Source organism: Canis lupus, chromosome 29 (assembly GCF_048164855.1).
Source record: "Canis lupus baileyi chromosome 29, mCanLup2.hap1, whole genome shotgun sequence".
NCBI classification, from domain to species: Eukaryota; Metazoa; Chordata; class Mammalia; order Carnivora; family Canidae; genus Canis; species Canis lupus.
In genome coordinates, this window is record NC_132866.1 from 22,729,083 (window position 1) to 22,742,756 (window position 13,674).

The window sequence follows — 13,674 nt, forward strand, 5'->3', positions numbered from 1 at the left end:
ACATGAAATTATACCCCAAGGGTCAGTATTAATCACTGTGTTGACTTTTTCTGGAGGAGGTAGGCTGCTGTAGTATGTATTAAAGAAATTCAAGGGGGGAAAAAGTAAGCCAAGAATCATCAGCGCTCAACTAAGAACAAATACATCTGAGACTGTTTAGATACTGTGTTGGCTTCATGATTCATATTTCTAGGGTGCCACTCCCTATATTTGCAGATAGAGACATGACAGGAAAAGCTGACTTCTAAGTAATTAGGGAGAAATGGTTTATTCAAGGAATAAGTCAATGAGTGCAATGAGAATTGTATTTAGTACAATGAGAATTGTATTTAATTGTATCTATATCTTCACTCACACGAACTTTCATATTTCACATCCACGTATATAGCACAGTATGCTAAGGTAAACATATGAAATTAACGAGATTATCCCAGTTAAGAGTAAACATGAGATCACTATATCAGTAATAAGATTTTGTTGTGGTTATTGTTTGTTGTATTCACCTACAAGAACTCCATTTTCCTCTAATTCTTCCTGATTTTCGTAAGGTCAGAAGTGAATTATATTTGCTCTAATATGTGTCTTTTCTATTCATTTTCCTATACTGTTTGTATATTATAAAATCAGAGGGAGAAAAGTTGCAAACATGTAGTTCAACCCAAATAGACATCACATTTTCAATCAGCAATAATCGCGCCTCGGATAAACCTCATTGGCTACAATACTGCCACTGTGCAAAGCTGACACCACATTTTCCAGGGGCATCCTATCTGTCCTATCTGTTTTATCCGTTTTGTTTGTTTGTTTGTTTGTTTCTGCTCTGTTCCATTGTCTTCTGTTAAGGCCACCAAAAATTTATTGATGTTCTATATTCTTTCCTGCTTTCTCTGGTCTATATCTTCACTCACACGAACTTTCATATTTCACATCCACGTATATAAGACCAAGAGAGATGATAGCCATTCCCCTACTTTTGACTTACTGTGTTTCCCAGGTACAATGTAGAACTACTTCAATTCTTTAATATTTTCACAAAGTTCAATAAAACAGTTCTTTTTTTTAGTGATTTAAAAAAAAATTCTAACCAATCTACTCAACTGTCAGACATAAATTCATGAAAATTGGATTATAAAACTGTAAGTGATCAATACTCTTCTCTACTCAAGACCACTCTTCTTCTTTGGCATTATTTTATTGTTCTTGGACCAGCTTAATGCTGCTCAACCCTCTTTTCTCTTGAGATTAGATATTTCTCAGAAAGCTATTGGATCCATTATATGAATAGACTTCTGGAGGACCTTCCTTACCCATTTCAGACATGATCAGATAAATCTGAAACCTTGAAATAATTTAGCTTCCAACTTGGAAGTACCCACTTTAATATAGAGGTGCTCTATTATTAGTTGTATGTTTTACATTCAAGATATTTCTTCATTGTTGACAAGTATCCATGTGTAAAATAGATTTCAATTACCATACTATCACAGAGGCCCTGAATAACATTTTTTCACATATTATGCTTTACATAGTTAATTACGAACAGAAAGAAGATCAGTTTTGGATCATTGTTACTTTCAATTTTAATATCTTAAAAATTAAACACTTAGTAGTTGAATGTGTTATGACTTGAGTCCAGTTTTCTTGATATATACCTCTATTGAGGATACTATGGCCTTTTTTTACCTAAACAGGCAATAAGCGGAACACAGAGTGATGTAAGCAAAAACATCCTATTGTTGATACTTGAGTCTGGACTGTGAAAGAATTTTATATCTATGATATCCTAATAGAGTATTCAATCTCAAAAGTAGCTATATGAGCCATTGTATAGTAGGTCAAACCCTGAACCGTGTAATGGATAGAATTATTTACTTTGGCATCACATAGCTGCATTGTTCATATTAAAATAGTTCACATGTTCTTGAATACTCATTTGCAATTCAATAATGTGGAAACTTTGTATCCCTTTAAAATTATTTTAATTTGAAAATTGAGAGCTAGGCTGAAGGTACAACTTCTTAGATGCTGTAACTAACACTCAGTGACCCACAGTGTGGGTCTGATTTATTATGCAAATACAGAGGCAGAACAATATATTCTGTTTAATCATGCAGAATTTTTGTTTGTTTGTTTGATGGAGTGTCCAGGCACACAAATGAATATTCTATGAATCCAAAATCTACTTCAGAAAGGAAGGTATTTATATGGGGTTGTAAGAGCAAGGTGCCAGAACTGCGATTTATAGAATATGCTTGGTCGATTTTAGAAAAACAGTTTGTCTTTAAACAACTGAATTTTATAATGAGAAAATTACCAAAAGCTTTTAGCTACTCAGGTTATTTAAGTGAAAGTTGAACTTATCCATTATGAGCTATAAAACCCATTGATTTCTTGACTTGATTACTTAAATCTTATGGCCTGAGAATCCTGTCTGATGGATATATCCCCCTTCACCCAGAATGTATTATTGAAGAATGATTTTATGATAACTGCAGCATTTCAGGTAAGCGCTGTTCTCTCAACAAACATGAGGAGATAATTCACATGGGTAAACGATTATATATTTAGAGGCCAGCAGCATTTCTTGGCAGCCATTAACCATTACCACTCCAGGGTCAAAACTCACATCTCAAGCCTAAAACCTGAACTCAGTGGGAGAACCATAAATAATTTGTTTTCTAACATTTTTCAGCAATGAAAATATCTTTCAGCAAAATTATCTCCTTTTTCCATGAGAACTGATACACATATCAGAGAAGAATAGTTGGGAAAATGCTGAAATATATGAATTACTGTGAAGATTGGTTTGATGTGGGCTGCTTGGAGAAGTGAGAATATTATAAAATTTCTTTATTCCTTATGCTAACCTTTAAGGTAGGTACTATTATTCTTATTTTATAGATGAGAAATCTTCAGAGAAGTTAAGTCACTTTTCCAAAGACGTTCAGCTGAGAAATAGCAGCGTTAGGATTCCAAAATAGATTTTTTTTTTTACATTTCTGTGTGCTCTTAGAGAAGGAGCATTGGTGATTTCAGACTTGATTTTTAAAAACTGTAAATAGAATGTCATGATAAAAGTCATAAAGGAAAACATACATAAAAGGAAACAACCACCAAAACCAAAATTGCACTAATATACTGTTAACATGCCGACGTACTGTGGGCCTATATAATTTGATGGTTGTCTTCTAGTTCTTTTCAAAAATCAGATCAATGTTTATGACTAAGTTAGTGAAGATTACAGTGTTCAGTGCAATTACCCAAACTGAGCAGACCTCTTCCAGATTCCGTGCTTGCTCCACAATCCGTGAGAGATTGATTAATTCCTTCAAGAAGAAAACTTTAGAGCTTATTAAAAAAAAAAAAAAAAAGAACATAAAAGATACAATTTGCACCCTAACTGGCAGATTTTAAAGTTGCGTGATTTGTAATGTTTGAAGGAAGCCACGGCCAAGATTAACTCATGATGTTCTTAAAATTATGATGACCATCTGCCTTCCAGTATGTTAATGTAGAACCAATCTCTGAAAAGTGCTTCTCATTACTAAAATACTAATAATGCAGAGTGTTGTGCAAATTGTGTTTATTTGATTGCTGCATCGTTAAAGGAGTCTTTGATGCTTCAGGGCCATCTCTAAAAAAATGTTCAGTAGTAATTTGAAACAATTCTGGCTATTTACTATCTTCAGTCTTGTTCATATTCGTTATTTATTTACTTTTTAGTTTTAGCTAATTCTTCTCTAAGACAGTTGAATAGAGAAATAATTTTTCTTTTAAAAGCTTATTAAATTCTAGTACTCTATTCCTACTTGAAGTTATAATTTTTTTTCTTTGTTTTTCTCATTAGTTGCCATGAGGATGAATGAGTTGCTTTGTTCCATCTGATGGGTAGTTTTCTTGTTCTGTGATCTGGCAAAGAAGAGGAACAGATTCCACAAATTCCCCTTCACATCCTTACTTAGAATAAAGCAAAGATGAGGAACGAGAAATAGAACTCCCATTATAGTTCCCCAAATGGCTTTTGCTCTTGCCTTTCTTCTCTGCAGCTGTACTATTATATCAGCATATTATTCTTCTCAAGGTACCACATGCACCATCATGGGGCAGCACAGAACAGGGAAACAAAAGCACAAGATGGGACTTGTATAAGATCCAATGATTGGTCAAGATAACATACCATTAAACTTTAAGCATTGGACATGATGTCTCTGAAAGTAGAGACAGCAGATGTGTTGCTTCTGTATCTCCAGTGCCTGGCACATGGTAGAAAAAGTCAATAACTTATTTAAAGAATGAAACTGGCAGTCCCATTATTTTCCACTTTCTATATCTAGGTGTATTCTTAAAAGCAGTTCGTGACTCCTCATGCTTAGTTAAGGGACTGAGAACTTCTCTGGAATAATAATCAATGCATGTTGTCAAAAGAAATAAGTTTGCTGGAGGTGTGGTAGAGGGATAGGCAGACGGAGAAATAAGTTGCTGTAGATTCTTCAGCAGATGTATGAGTGCATTGACAAGGGATAGCCAGACTTTCAAAAATGATTTGAAACAAGTACCTATTTGAGTGACCTCATAGGATTATTATAAAGAACTTGTGCCCTGAATCATGGGAAGAATAGTAAACACCTCAAACGGTATTGTTGGGGGTTTGAAACTGCTAGTTAATTACATGCATTTCCACTCCAAATTCTGAATCAGTGGGCCAGTTTTATTTCTGCCTCTTCTGGTTCAAAAACATAGCCAGAACATGAATCTAGGTTTCCTAACAGATCCTCTCTCCTCTCTAAACCTAAAATTTGGGTAGGGAAGGAGTCTGCATCTGCAGAGCACACTTTCACCTAACTGGATCTGTGGAAGGTGGTGGCCAGCCTCACACCTTATCAAGCACAAAAAGGGCAAGATTCTGAGACTCAGGTGACACAGTCAGCCTTTAACACATCAGTGCTGCCTGAGAGAGAAGTAAGGACCAGTGACTGCAGTCCTTCTGTGGTCTCACCAATCAAATAAGTGATCCCTCTTCCAACAGAGAGAGAGGAAGAAGGGTATATTATTTCTTCCCTTGACCTCTGAGCAGTAGAAGTTCCTTGCATACAGGTTGTGGGGGGGTGGGGGGGAAGGGAGGGTTAAGGGGAAGGAAATGATTTCTGTTAATATTATCATCTCCATTATCATTGTGGCCTCCCCTCTCTTTCAGTGACACAGGATCCAACTCTCTGTGAGGATCTTAGGGGCATAGGTCTTAGTGATGAGCAAGACTGTAAATACTTTCACAGTGAGTAGGGAAGCTTTTGGCATGATTTCTCTCTGGCTACCATAACTCATTCTAATGACACTGGATAGTAAATTCCAGACTCTGGTTGTGTTGTACTCTGAATATCCTTCCTAATAGTTTACATTTCTATGAACTCCCTAAACTCTGTGGGAAGTATTGGGGTGAAAGTATCTGTTAGGAGATGAGTGAGTATGGAAACTCTAGAGAAATTCTCTTCACAGATTGATTCCGTTTTGGATCTCTTTTTTTTTTTTTTTTTTAAAGATTTTATTTATTTATTCATGAGACAGAGAGAGAGGCAGAGACACAGGCAGAGAGAGAAGCAGGCTCCATGCAGGGAGCCCAACGTGGGACTCGATTCCAGGCCTCCAGGATCAGGCCCCGGGCTGAAGGCGGCGCTAAACCGCTGAGCCACCGGGCTGCCCTGGATCTCTTTTTGTAATTCACAGGGACTACCACATTTCTATAAAATTAGAAGGACACAAGCTATAGAATATCATAATAGTGTTGTTAGGTGATTCTCTCTCTCTCACCTACACACGTATACCCCTCCACATACTCACAGCCAAAAAAATTGTGATTGCATGACTTATAAACTTTTCTGCATAAATAGGGACTGGAGGGTGAGTGTGTGTTTGTGTGTGTGTTTGTGTGTGTGTTTGTGTGTAGGGGGCCTATTCTTTATAAAGAATTATTCTTCATTATGTTATAAATATGACAACAGTAGCTACAATTATAAGCCGATTAGGTAGATGATCAATAATACAAATGCACTGAAGTAGAGTTCCTCTTGTTTCAATTGTGTTTAATGTAAATGGCATTCTGTACTGTTCACAGAGTAAGACTTCTAATCAAGACATAAATGATCTTCTAATTAACTGCCTTTGTCTGATCGTCTGAAATAAAATGTAGTTTTGTTTAGGGAAATCAAGTAGGTGTTAGACTCATCCCAGACTTTATTATGGGGCTCCTCTCTCTGCTTTCCAGTGGCTTTATCATCAGGGCCAGAAAATTAGTGCTTATACATTGCGAGTTTCATGCAATCACTGAGTAAATCATACCAGTATCTTTACCAACCAGGCATATTACAAAATTCTGAATTGGGACTTGGTCATATTTTCTAATTTTGTCTCCAGTGGTTTTGATTGTTATCACAATCAGCTTGTAAAAGCATTTCCTAGCCAGTGATTCTTAAGCCTGACTGCATATTAGAATCACCTGAAAGGTTTTTAAAAACCATAAATGCCCACATTCCCACTCCAGAGCAATGTAATGAGTCTCTAGAGGTAGGAGAACCCGATGGTAGGTGATTCTAATATGCAACAGAGTTGAGAATCACTGACAGAGACCAAAGGTCAGCATTTTTTTTTTCCTGTAAAGGCCCAGATGGGAAATATTTTAAGCCCTGTCACAACTGTACAGCTCTGTAATAACTAAGCAACTGCCCATGAAAGCAGCCATAAACAATATGTAAACGAAGGGGTCTGGCTGCATCCCTGTAAAACTTTATATACAACCGTGAAATTGTGATTTATAATAAGAAGTAGATATCTGGTCCTCATTTCTGGCACAGAGCTGAAACTTGTGGCATTTTCTAAATGATGAGCAGACCCGTGTCTTTTGTTATGTAAATGAGGTGATTTTTGGAATGCACCAAAGGATGCCAGACCTCTGAGGGGCGAGGGGCTGGAGTTTGAATCAATCTCCAATGGCCTATGCTTTAATTGATTGTGCTTAAGTAATGAAGCCTCCATAAAATCCGAAAAGGACAGGGTTTGGAGAGCTTCTGGGTTAATGAAAATGAGACCTGGGTAGTGCCATGCTCAGGAGAGGCGTGGAAACTGCCCTTCCTCCACATCTTGCCCTAGGCTTTTCTCCCATCTGGCTGTTTCTGAGTTATATCCTTTTATAAGAAACCATTATCCAGTAAATAAAATGTTATTCTGAGTCCTGAGCCCCTCTAGCAAATTAATCAAACCCAAGGAGGGGGTCGTTGGAAACTCAATCTATAGCTGGTGGGTCAGAAGCGCAGGTAAGGACCGGAGATTGTGACTGGCATCTAAAGGGGAGGGTGAGGCAGTCCTGTGGGACTGGAGCCCATAATCCACAGAATCAGAGGCTGTCTCCGGGCGGTGTCAGAATTGAGTTGAATTGTAGGACGTCCAGCTGAGGTCGGAAAATTGGGAAAGGCTATGTTAAAATTCAACTGACTAAATTTTAAAGATCTAATTGGCTTTAATGATTGACTCATGAAAAAAAAAAAAAGATTGACTCATGAATCAGGCAACATCCCATCTATCAAGTAGAGGGGAACTCCAAGGAGTTGTGTGGAATGGGAGGTTTTTATAGGAAGGAAGGTGAGGCAAGAAAATAACAAAAAAAAAAAAAAAAAAGGAAGGATTGTTTGAGACAAGGTCATGTCCCTTAGGGGAAAAGAAAAGGGGTGTCACCATGCAGATGACCTCATCTGTCAGGTCTGCCAGCTGTTAGGGGGTCAGGGTGGGGGTAAGGAATGTGACAGGTTACCTCACTGGTGTTAAAAAGGAAATTCCTGGCCAGTTAAGACCACCCTTCTGGGGAGGTTGAAATTTTGATTAGGTATTAAGCCCCAGTTTGGGGACTTGGCTTAAATGACTCATTTCAGGCCTGTGCTTTTCTTTTTAGCATTAACAAGCCACACTTGGCCTGATATTAAGGATTTGGATCAGCAACCCTTAATCCTACTTTTAGCCTCAGAATCCATAATTAACTTAATACATGAGCACTAACCTAACCGATGTGTGTTGTCAGACAGCAAAATACACGAAGAGAGCATTGGTTTTGTAAATGAACCAATGTGAGCTGGCCCCTTGGTAAGTCACAGACACACCAGGTGGAGTTGTGGCCCTAAGGAAACTTTCTCTGCAGACAATGAGAGAACAAAGGGAATGATTTCCAAAGCTGGAACTCCCTGAGCGAGGTGGAATGGGTGCCTTTTATTGAGGGTTAGGGTGAAAGTTTAGAAAGGGGAACCTAGTCACGGCAGGTGAGGTGGGCATAAGGCCATGTGTGCCCCTTGAGGAAACGTGCCTACACGTACCTTGTATGTTCTGTAAGTGAGGTTTGTGCTCCTCCTTGGGCGGAGATTTTAGTATTAGAATGAGGTGAAGGTAATTGTTGGTCATTGTAGAGGTCACTTCATGGTGTGTCTGCACAAGTGTGAGTCTGGGGTTACATTCCAACTAGTCTGAGTGGCCTGGACCACCAGAGCTCTTCCTGCCTGCTGGAGTCCTTACTGCTTGAGGGATGCTTTCCATTTCCATCCTGGGGTGTTATGCGCACAGGGTTCTTGACTGAATAAAGAGATAATCTGGAAAGAAGAGTTTAAGGAACGACATGGGACAAATGTCCGTGAGTACAAGCAGGTGAGCAGTAAAAAAAGGTCAGGTATTGGGTGTGGAGCCACTTTCAGGCAAATGGCCTTGAGCAATGGAATGTAGAAAGGGCTCATCGTGTGCCCCTCCTCAAAATACCCATGGATTCATGGGCTACGGACAACCAGGCCCAAAAAAGGAGAATTTCATACAGCACCCCACCTCCTCATCTTCCCCCTTTAAAAGCCTACAAGGGACATCAGGGTGGCTCAGTTGGTTAAGCATCTGATTCTTGATCTCAACTCACGACCTCTGCTGCTGCCCTGCCCTCAGCTCCCTTGCGGTGTATTCAATAAACTTCTATCTCCTTTGTTCTTCTCCAGGTGGATTCTTCCACTTTCTCCCCCACCAGCTTCCACTGGATCATCGCTCCACATTTGGGGGCCCACATCTGATTGAGAGACATCCCATTTAGGCACCACAGCGGGGTCTAGCTGGAGACAGTTTTAAAGTAAAAAATATCTTGGTTCAAAACCTTGCTTGCACTGCCACTGTGTGCTGTGTAAAATGTGAGAACCCCATTTAGTCTGTGTGAGCTACAGATTCTTCACTTCTAAAATGGGAATAGCCATATGTAAGTCAATGTGTAACTGACCTAATGTGAGTTCACACCTTGGTGAGTCAGAAACTGCACCAGGTGTTGTTGCACAAAGAAAATCTGATTTGCAGCAAATGAGATCACAGAGACAGACTTCCAAAGCTGTGACTCCCCCAGAAAGGGTGAAAGGGGGTTCCTTTTATTAGGGTTAGGATGAATATTTAGATAGGGAACCCTGTTATCAAATGTAGGGGCAGGCATAAAGGCCCTGCATGTGTCTTAAGGAAACCTGTCTATACTGACTGTATGTTATGCAAATGAGGCTGAAATCTTTATCTGGAATGGAGATTTTAGTATTATAATGAGCTAAAGGTAGCTGGTGGTCATTCTAGGTCACTCCATGGTTCATCTTCACAGATGTGAGTCAGGAAATAAGCTCAAATTGGTCTGGGTGGTCTGGCTCATATGAAAGTCTTGTTTGAGCACTGCTAGCCCTCGGGGACAGTTTTGGTTTTCATTTGCTTGAGTGAAGAGATAAGCTGGAAATCAGAGCTTAAGGAAAAATGTGGGACAAACGTCAGTAAGTACAAGCAGGTAGGCAGTACACATCAGGTTTTGGGATCTCGCTGGTGACAAAGGGACCATGGTGCTGCTGAATTTCTCATGAAAATTCAGTAGTTTCTCTAGCTAATAATACCTCACTATATTGAGCATTTACCATATAGTAGGTGCTGTTCTAATCATTTATACTCATTTGTGGAGGCCGAGAAAAATCAAGGCCATTCCACCTCAAGTTTAGCATTAGCACAAGTTAGCCATCTTAAGCCCCTGTGAATAAGAGCTGAACTTTATGAGGAAAACTGCAGAATGTCCTCAATGTCAGGTAATCCCATAACAGAAAGACAACAGAGCCCACACCCGTGGTAGAAAGTCTCATATTAGAATGAGAACAGAGCTCAATGCCCTTGAAAGCCCCATATCAAAATGTAAACAGAACTTGAGAAATTCCTCCATCCCTTCTGAAAATCCCCTAGACCAGCCTATAAAAAAACCAGCTGTAACCCACTTCAGGGTCCAAGTCCCTGCTCTGCTGTGTCGGGTATACTTGGACCCAAGCTCGAGCTTGCTAATAAACCCTTGTGCGCTTGCATCGGTGTCGGCTCCTTGGTGGCTTCTCGGATTCGCAATCTTGGGCACAACACATTGTCCTCGGGGGGAAAAAGATTTAAAAAAATGGCACAGACTTGTCTTCAATGAGTTTCCACCACAATGGAGAAAAAAAATTCATAAATTGCTATATTTCAGAAGGGAACATGGTAAAGTGATCAATGCTAAAAGATTTGCAGTGCTATATTAGGTATTGAGGAAGGAGAATCACTTAGAAACGTGTTAATTAAAATCTTCAGAAAAACAACTGGTAGAAAAAAATGGTGGATGAAGGCTGAATGTAATTTCATTTTGCAGATTTGGGAGTAGTGGAAGGAAGTTGGAAAAAGGTGTGGAAGTAGGGAAGCAGGAGATGTGTTTATGGAAGGAGGCCTTGATGTGGCCTTGTGCTGGTGGAGTAGAAGGTGATAAGGCAGCTTAGAGTCAGAACATCCAGGACTCAGATTTCCACGTTACGTAGTTGAACTTATAAATCAACAGAGAAATATTTAAGGTTTAAGGTGATGGTATGTTTTGAGCTACAATTTAGAAAGATTAATCTGACAGTGGAAAAAGGGAACTATGGTATTGTTTCTTTATTCTACCCATTTCATAGAGTTGTAATGATTAAATGAGTTAATTTAGTAAGGCTTTTAGAGCATTGTCTGGCAAAGGGTTAGGATTGTGTAGGAATTATTACTGTTCCATAAATAATATGAAACCATTATCTAGCCTTTAACAAATTTTTGTTTATTCGTTTGTCTAGTGCAACACAGCTCTAGAAGACAATTATAGATGCATGTACATCAGGCATTCTTTACCGGTTTTTAGGGGGAAAATGCTAAAACATGGAAATAAGGCAAAGGTGGTGGCAGGCCTGTCAGTTTCATAACAGTATACTAATAATTCTGTCCACAGATTATTTTATTTAGGCCTAATGCCTTCGTAAATGAAGTCATAGGAAGTTTTGAACTAAGGTGGGACCCATGTTCCTGGAAGTAGAGCCGTGGAATGTTGGGTAGATTCAAACGGGAGAGAGGAAACCAGAGCTCAGTTAAGCTTTCCAGCTAAGAAGCTATGAGAATCTTATCATGAATGCATCAGAAATATAAAGGGGAACACAGATTTAAGAGTCTTGATAAGCTTAACATCATTATTAAGGAGAATTTGGTTGAATGGCAAGAAATATAAAAAGTCTAAATCAGTGTTTTCTAAATAGTGGAGTCATTAGCAAACCTAGGGAAGTCTTGAGGAGGTGATTTGCAGTGAAGTTGTAGTCGATTTGTGGTTGATTTCATTTGACCATGTTCTGTTGGAGGTATTCAGAGCGGAGCTATCTTGCAGACACATGGAAATGTGAAAATTAATCAAAACCAAATTGGAACCCCATAATTCCATAAATTGGATAACTATGAGAAACTATGGGTAAGTTTTCCAGTGGAGCATACTACTACTTCATTCTTTCCTGTTGACTCAAGATTTTGGTCAGGGCAAGGAAATGATAAAGGATAGACTTGATTATGCAAGAAGCCTAATTCACTCATGCAAATCATTAATGTATTCTAACTGTATGCATAGGGTAAGGTGTTTTTCTCAACCTGTCTCCATTAAGGGGAGAGTTTTACTTAATAGTTCTTAGATCAGATCTGTGTGTGACAGTAAGCTAGTTAATTTTGTTTTTTCTTTTCTCATTTCATAGTTGATACATTTGATATACTTATCTCAAGGAGAATGGACACCAAAAATGTGAAGAAATCAAATATTCTTCAAAAGATTCATCTATTTATTTTAGAGAGTCACCGCGATTGAGAGAGAGGAGAGGGAGGGAGGATCTTTAAGCAGACTCCCCATTGAGTGTGGAGCTCAATGTGGGGCTATTCTAGGACTCTGAGACCCTGACCTGTTTGAAGAAAGCTGCATTTATTTTTATTTTTATTTTTATTTTATCTTTATTTTTTGCTAAGCTTCGTTCTATGCCCACAAGTAGCCTAGGAAATGAGATGGATGCTGACAATAGATTGTGGTGAAATGATCTGTAAGATGGTCCTCCTCATGGTGACCTTTTACCTAGGATGGCAGAACTAAATCTTCCACTGTTCCATGACCACAACCTGACAACTGCTACCCTCAAAAAAAAAATAAATAAATAAATAAAATAAAAAGCAAAAAAGACAAAAGAGACAAAAGCAAAACATATAAAAGAGCAGCTGAACTCATGAATTCCTTGACACCCAGTTTTACAAAACTAGTTAGTAATCACTGGTTGGAATAAATTCAGAAGTTGTTACTTGGCATTTTGGTAGCCTCTATTTACAATGAACACATTGTGGGATTGTGTTAATGAAGCTGATGCTGGTATAATCATTTTTTTTTCTGCAGCTCTATTCAATTTTGTTTCATTTTCTAGCCCTTTTGAAAAACCATCAGTAAGTAATGTCAGCATAATTGTCCCCATAATCTACCACAACCATGGCTTGCTCCAGTGTCCCATTAACAGTGGCTGTTGAGGTAGTTAGTTTTATATTTTTTAAAGATTTATTTATTTATTCATGAGAGACACAGAGAGGCAGAGACATAGGCAGTGAGAGAAGCAGGCTCCTCCTAGGGAGCCTTTTTAAATAACCAGTTGTTTCATTGAACTAACCAGATTGTGTTGATGGCTAAAGGTACCTTTAGACTTCCCAGAGGGGATTTACAATCCGATTAAAGAAAGACACTGCATTTCATAGTGACAAATACCTTTTATTATCTTTACTCATTCCCCCTGGTATTATTAGTGCTGAATAGTTTTCCAGCTCAGGAACAATTTCTAGTTCTCTACTCAATGAAAGCATGCAAATCCTTACTGCATCTTCATCCTGTTCCCTTAAAAAAAAAAAAAAAAAAAAAAAAGGTACTTCCAGATTCTATAATGAGACAAATAGCCTCCTGAAAAGGGAGATTAAGTAAAACTCATTTCTATTTTGTTGGAACTGGCGACTCTACAACCAGGCACCCTCTCACCAGTAATTATTATGTGGCAGCTTTCATTTCAGGAGGTGCCAATGAGTGGAATCACACCAATCTGTCTCTCATACCGCTGGCATGTCAATGAAAATAAGAGAAATTGCACAGAGAAAAAAATTCTGTGTCTGAAACAAAACAAACAAAGGAAAGTCTCTAAGAGGATTTTTATCAGCACAAACAGTATCAGTTTAGTGGTGATGTTTCACAGAATGAGGAATAGAGTTTCTTGTGATTGGTGGGTATGTTCGAAAGCAAAATACATAATCACATGCCGGGTGTTGCTGGTCATAGTATCTTAA

General features: G+C 38.6%; 1 pseudogene; it reads right to left on the reverse strand.

Annotated features, from left to right (window-relative positions):
* Nucleotides 1-671: 671 nt before the first annotated feature.
* LOC140621254 (U4 spliceosomal RNA) lies at nucleotides 672-742 on the reverse strand (annotated as a pseudogene).
* Nucleotides 743-13,674: the final 12,932 nt, after the last annotated feature.